Source organism: Hirundo rustica, chromosome W (genome assembly GCF_015227805.2).
Source record: "Hirundo rustica isolate bHirRus1 chromosome W, bHirRus1.pri.v3, whole genome shotgun sequence".
Taxonomy (NCBI): Eukaryota; Metazoa; Chordata; class Aves; order Passeriformes; family Hirundinidae; genus Hirundo; species Hirundo rustica.
Genome location: NC_053487.1, coordinates 10102979 through 10110373, shown reverse-complemented (window position 1 = coordinate 10110373; position 7395 = coordinate 10102979).

The following is a 7395-nucleotide window of genomic DNA, read 5'->3' as shown; positions in this document are numbered from 1 at the left end:
GTTTTATAACTCCATGTAACCAGTTAATAAACGCCATTAGCCGTCCACCACACTGGTGTCTGTGAGCTGGTGGTCTGAGCAGCCTGGGTGTGGCTGCCGTGTCGTTCCTGAACCAGGTTGCTACACCTCAGCGGAGGTAACAAGTGGTGCCGAAACCCCGTGAGTTGCCCGGGAGAACGGGAGTCGCCTGGACGGGTGAACGACGGCCGAGCGGCTGGCCCAGCTCGGCGGGAGGGACGCCTCCGGACCCACGCAGAGGATGGAAGCCCTGGTGAAGGTCGTTTCTCAGATTCATAAGCAGTGGGGAATTGATTGTAAAGCAAAAGATTTTACCCTCGCAGTGACGAAGCTTTTGCAACTTAGTATTATTGATAGACCGGTGGATATCCTCCACCCAGATGTTTGGGATCAATGTACTAAGGCTCTTGCCGAAGACACAATGTCTTCCGGCTCGGGGAAAAATCTTAAGGCATGGGGAAGGGTCGTAGATGCACTGCAGAAGGCTTTGCAGGAACAAGACACCTGGAGAGCTGCCCGAAATTGTTTAAAGGTTTCCCCCCAATTGGGTATCGCAGCAGCGACGCAAACTTTCTCAGAGGGAACTGTTGTTGAGAATTTTCAGAGTGTAAAAGAATGTAGTCTGAATGTTAGTGATAATGCTCAGAGTGTTGATGAAGTCAGTTCGGCCGAATGCATGGGCTCAGGCTCGGAAAATCAAGAGCTTGCTTCAAAGCCTCCAAGCTCAAGGTCGCTCACTGAAGAGATAAAACAGATGCAGTCATTTTACAACGGTCTAGCTGAAGAAGCTAGGAATGCTGAAAAAGTGGGGGAGGGACCTCCACCTTATGCGCCTCAAGATAGCGCTGAATCCGAGAGGGAAAGCAGCAACTATACTGCAGAAAACAAAGTCGTTTAGATAGTAGGCTCGTTGCCAACGAAAACAAAGAGAGCTCGTTTGCTAACGTGGGGGCGTGCGAGCAGAAAAAGGGAGGAGAGCGCAAAGAGAGAGCTGAAGCTAATCTTTGCCAAAAAGCACGTTTTTCTAAGGCAAGAAGCTCCCACAGTAGGAGGCGGGGGGAGCGCAGGTGCAGGGGGCGGCTCAGCCCCGAGAGAAAGGGGCGGGGGCCCAGGGAGAAAGAGTGGCCCAGCCTTGAGGGAAAGGGGCGGGGGCCAAGAGGGAAGGGACGGCCCAGCCCTGAGGGAAAGGGGCGGGGTCGGAGCCCGACCAAAAGGCTCCAGAGCCCGGAAGCAGCCAGTCAGTCGACTTCCGGCTCTGACTCGGACTTCAGCTGGGACTGGGACAGCCAGTCCTCTGCTGCCGGCTCTGACTCCGGCTCTGACAAAGAAGAAGTAACAGTATATAAAATCAGTAACAACAATGTTTCTACTTGGGTTGAGGGGAAGTCAGAAAAAGAACGAACCCCCCTCACAGACTGGAAGAAGATAAAAATGGCATGCTTTAAATGCAGCCAGGCATTTAAATTGGGCAAACATGCAAATTATCAGACTCCCACCTTCAGTGCCCCAGTCATTCAAACCCTATCAGATTCCCACAGCATGCAGACACAGGAGAGAGGCCACACCTAGCACCTTCTCCTCATTCAGTCCTTTAGCTATCTACCAAAAACCTAAGTCAGATCCTTACAATCTGTTTCTTAGTGTGTTAAATGCTACCTTTTTGTCATTGAACCAATCCAATCCGAACTTTACAAAATCATGCTGGTTATGTTATAATGCAGAACCTCCTTTTTATGAGGGTGTTGCCCTTGATGCTCCTTTTGAATACTCTGCAGCAAACAATCCACACAACTGTAAGTGGGACACACCCCGGAGAGAAATTACCCTGAGTCAAGTCACAGGCCGAGGCAAATGCTTTGGCAGTGTAACCGTAGCAAAGCAGATGGGAAATATCTGTACTGAGTTCATCCAACCTAGTCAAAAGACTGATAAGTGGGCAGTTCCGTTCCTATCAGGAACGTGGGTCTGTCAACAAATCGGAATAACTCCCTGTGTGTACCTTGGCAAACTCAATAACCTTGCTGACTTTTGTGTCCAAGTTCTGATTGTTCCTAGAGTCCTGTATCACCAAGAAGAAGAAATGTATCGCTTTTTAGAAGAAACCATCCAGCTCCGCAAAAGAGAAGTAATAACAGGTATAACCATTGCAATGCTCCTTGGCCTAGGAGCCACTGGCACAGCCACAGGTGTTTCAGCTCTCGTGACCCAACATCAAAGACTTTCTCAGCTGCAAATGACAATTGACAAAGACTTACTGAGAATTGAAAAATCCATCTCCTCTCTGGAAAGATCTATCTCCTCGCTTTCGGAAGTCGTCCTGCAGAACAGGCGAGGACTGGACCTCTTGCTCATGCAGCAAGGAGGCCTGTGTGCCGCCTTGAGAGAAGAATGCTGTTTTTATGCAGACCATACCGGAGTCGTGCGAGACTCCATGGCCGAGCTGAGAGGAAGACTGGCCCAGAGAAAGAGAGAGAGAGAGGCCCAACAAGGATGGTTCGAGTCATGGTTCAATCAGTCACCATGGCTAGCCACCCTTGTTCCCACCTTAATAGGCCCTCTCACCATGATACTCCTGACACTGATTTTTGGGCCTTGCATTTTGAACAAGTTAGTGTCGTTTGTTAGAAGACGTTTAGAGAAAGTCGACATCCTATTTGTCGAACGCATGCAATTACCGTGAAGTGCGCTTGTTACTAACATTTTATACCATTTTTGTATTCTATTATACTAACTTTAACAGCTTTTGCATTTTTATGACATTTATACTTTTATAACATTTATACTTTTATACTTTTTTACTTAGTCATGGGAGGGGGGGGAAATGTGGGAGATTAGGGACAGGCGGTCGGAAGATATCGCGTTGTACGGGCAGACAGAACCCCTCCCTCAATTCTTAGTTGGTTAGTGTCCTTGATAAGGTAAGCAACACCTAACTTGTAACGTAAGCAGACGGAAGTGATGTAGCAAACAGAGGTTTTATAACTCCATGTAACCAGTTAATAAACGCCATTAGCCGTCCACCACACTGGTGTCTGTGAGCTGGTGGTCCGAGCAGCCTGGGTGTGGCTGCTGTGTCGTTCCTGGAACCAGGTCGCTACGCCTCAGTGGAGGTAACAAGGAACAAATACCAAAAGGTGTTTTTTTTCTCTCTCCTTCTGTTGTAATGCATTAATTTGGTTTATATTGTGTTTTATCGGAATTGTAATCTGTTTCGTGTTTTTTTCCTTACTCAGCTGTAACCTAACTCTTCCCTTCCCACTTCTCCCTTATTGGGTGGTGCCTCTGGGCCCTGCCTCTGGGCCCTGCCCCCTGGGAAAAAGCCACAACATGGGAGGGGGGGTTCTCTCTAGCACCGGCGAGTCATTGGGACAGCTCCAGCCAAGCAGGGCAGGACTTGAAAATAAAAGTTGTAATATCCCACCTGAAACCAGAGAGCAGACTCTTTTACGTTTGCCATTGACAGTCGTCTAGTCTCGTGGGGAAAAACTACAACTGGTGCCTTACGTGTGGCTCGAAGCCACAAAAGGTTCCCAAAAAGCTGGAAGAACCACTCAGGGAGCACGTGGCCGAGGAATCCCACGCAGAGACAGACCCATCAGGCTTGGCATTCACTGTGGAGTCTCCGAAACACAGGATTCTACAGTCCAGGGCTGCAGTTTTCTCCTTTGGACTCAAAAAACCCATCGGAGTGCTGCAAAGAAGCCCCCAACCGGCAAGCTACTCTCAGAGAAAGTGACCACGTGTTCGTGGAAAACTGATCCTGGGAACCAAGACTGGAAGCTCTTTTTGCACCAAAAAGGGTCAGTCTCAGGCAAAAGGAGTGATTGGGAAAGAAGGGAAAGGAACGCTGGATTTTCGGTGAGTACCACCTTCTGTTTTTTAAGGGAAAATCTTTTTAAGGGGCATTAAAACCTCAGAGAAGAGTTTCTCCTTTCACGGAAGGTTTTTGCTTTCAGAGTAAAAAACCTTCAAAGTGCTTTCTTTCAGCAGCCTGGGGGAGGGTGGAAAAGGAAACTGTTTCCCCTTTTGGGTTTTTTTTCTCTCTCCAGCAAGTTTTTTTCCTTTCGGTTTCTCAATCACAGATAAAAGGAGACATAGAAACTTAAAATCGGAGCCAAAAATGGGTGCTAGGCTGTCTATGTCTCAACAAAGATCCTATTATCAGATTTTAAGTGTCTCAGAGGATGGGAAAACCCATTTTTCCAAGAAGCAATTAAAAAATTTCCTTCGGTGGTTATTTGCTCAATTTCCAGATGTATCATCTGAGCAAATAAGCTCCCCAGAATTTTGGGAAACTGTGGTAAAAAAATTGTCTCAATCAAGCTCCCCTAATGATAAAGAAAAAGTAAATTTTGCTCTTTGGAGCTTGCAGATTCTATTTGCAATGCAAAAACAAAATGAAAAGAAAAAAAAGCCAGTTCCTTGTAGACTTTCCCCAGTTTCCTCAGTTTCTCCCTATCCTGACCCCAAAATCCCTTCCCCAAAATCAAATATTCCTCAAGAAACCCCTAAACTTTCCCCAAAACTCCCTTCTTCCCCAGTTGGTAAACCCCGGGTTAGGTTTACTTTAGCAGGCAGTCCGAGTGCACAAAACTCCCATCTTAGTGAATCCCAAACTAGTCTTAATTTGGAAGGGGGGTCACAAGATGGAGGGGACTCCTTTGTTCCCCAAAATGGCCGAAGCCATGTGCTCTCGAGTCATGAGGAGCTTCTCTCTTTGTTTGTCCTTCCTTCCCGCAATCCCTTTCACAATCCCTTCCTCTCCCCAGACCCCTCCTTCCCTTCGGTGCCGCCCCCGGCACTGCCCTCTACTCTGACTCCGCCCCCTACCCTCAAACCTCTGCCCTCCAACTCCGCCCTGTGTGACTCAAGCCTCCAGCCTCTCCCTGCCCCTGGTTCCCAGGGTTTCCCTGCCCACAGTCCCAGTTCCCACGCCCTGTGGCGGGGGAGCCGGGAACCCGGAAGCAGGAACTGATCCCGGCTTTTCTGCCACCCCTGTCACATACTGATGGTCAAAAAGGAGGGGGTGCTGTCCACAGTAATTGGGACCCCTTCCCCCAACAAGCAATTCAGGAGTTATGCTAAGCTCAAGCCAAATTTGGACGTGAAAGTGAATACTTTCGCAGCCTTTTAAAAGAAAATTTAGCAGGGAATCCTATTGTTCCCTTTGACCTCCGGCAGCTTTTTTCTGCCCTCCTTTCATCCACACAGTTTAGGCTTTGGGACTCCACATGGAAAAAAAGATTAAGAGATTTACTCCCGGAGCTTTGGCAAAATCCTGAACCGGCTGTTGATAATAATAATTTGCCAATTCGGTTAGAACATCTATGTGGTGATGGTGAATGGGTTGCAGCACTAAAACAAGCTCAAGAAATTCCTTTAGCTGTTTTAGAACGCATTAAAGAGACTGCTTTCAAAGCATTCTTTTCAATCCAGCCCGGTGGGTCCATCCAACCTTACAGTAAAATAAAGCAGCTTCCATCAGAACCTTTTGTAACGTTTGTTGAGCGATTAACCCGAGCTATCGAGTTACAGGTTAAGAATGAAGGAGCCCAGGAACAGGTCCCGGAGGGGATGGCACTGACCAATGCAAACGAACAGTGCAAGGCAGCCATCCTCAGCCTGCCCATGGAACCAGTGCCAACCTTAGATGACATGCTGCACGTATGCACCCAGAAGGTCCCTTTCATGACAGCACACCTTAATCACAGTTCCAGAGATGCATTCAGACCACCGCAAAGAGCTGCCACAGCAGACGCCATGCCCCCTGTGCCTGTGCCACAGCCACCACCCAAAAGAACAACATGTCTCCTGTGTGATCAGGCTGGACATTGGGCATCTCAATGCCCTTTAAAGAGACAATTTCTGGACTTTCAGGATAATGGGGGCGGGGGGTCTTGAGGGCCCAAAGGGAATTTTTCAAAAACCTAAAATGTCAGTGCTTACTTGCCCAGCGTGCCGACATAAATAGGGCAAATCCGAGGAGGGGGGAGAAAAAAAATAGAAAATGCAAATGTTAAATTAAATAATCCTGTTATAACCAGTTCTACCTTTCAGCAGAAGTCACCAGATATGACCCTTTCAGATCATGACATAAGCAGACCCAGTCTAACCACAGAATGTCTCCGAAAGCCTTTTAGGTTGCAACTGACAGAATCCTTGCACCTAAGTGACACAGACTGGCATTTAGGTTCATTGGATCTACAAGTGCTAGGCTCCTGGCAACATGTTGGCAGTAAGTATGTCATCCTTGGGGACACCAAGTACACACCAAGAGAGATCGAGATCCTTCCTGGTCTCGTCTCATCAAACCCTAAACAACTAGTTCTCTGGCTGTGCTGTGTCTGCCCACCTTTGTTTCTGCCTAAGGGGCAGATAATAGCTCAGGCAATTGCAGCACCTGACCCGTTCCCTGGAAAAAACAGCACAAGGAACAAACACCTTGATGTTTGCCCCACACGAGTTATTGGGAGGGACAAACTCATAATAGGGTGTGAGGTCCATCACAGTGGGGAAGTAATAAACCTCAAAGGAGTTTTGGACACAGGCGCGGATGTAACAATTGTACCGGAAAGGATGTGGCCCTCACATTGAGAACTGCAAAATGTGGCAGGGCAGGTAGAAGGTATAGGGGAATGAAATGGGCAAAACAATCAAAAAGTGTTGTACAAATTAAGGGGCCAAATGGACAATTAGCTACACTGTGTCCATTTGTTTTAGATTATTCAGAGCCCTTGTGGGGGAGAGACTTGATGCCCCAGTGGGGGGTCACGATTGGCATTCCAGATGCCCCCCCGGTTTTTCAGGCTGTAGCCACTGAAGAGCGCCTTACCCAGAAACTCAATTGGAAAACTGATTCACCAGTCCTGGTAGAGCAGTGGCCTCTTAGTAAAGAAAAACTGAATGCGCTTCAGGAGCTAGTGGATGAACAGCTAGCTAAAGGCCACACTGTGGAAACCACGTCTCCATGGAATTCCCCAGTCTTTGTTATAAAAAAGGCAAACAAAGGCAAGTGGCGGCTCCTCCACAATCTCCGTCAAATTAATAATGTCATTGAGCACATGGGTTCTCTCCAACCAGGGATGCCATCCCCAGTGATGCTCCCCCAAAATTGGAATTTGGCAATTATTGATATCAAAGATTGTTTTTTCCAGATCCCTCTGCACCCTGACGATGCCCCACGTTTTGCCTTCTCGGTCCCTACCCTCAACTGAGAAGCCCCGAGGAAAAGATACCACTGGAAGTTTCTTCCCCATGGGATGAAAAACTTGCCATCTATTTGTCAGTGGTACCTCTCTTCCCTGCTGTCCCCAGTGCATGCAGCTGTAGGAGAAGCCATCATCCTGCAGTACATGGATGATGTGCTCGTGTGTGCCC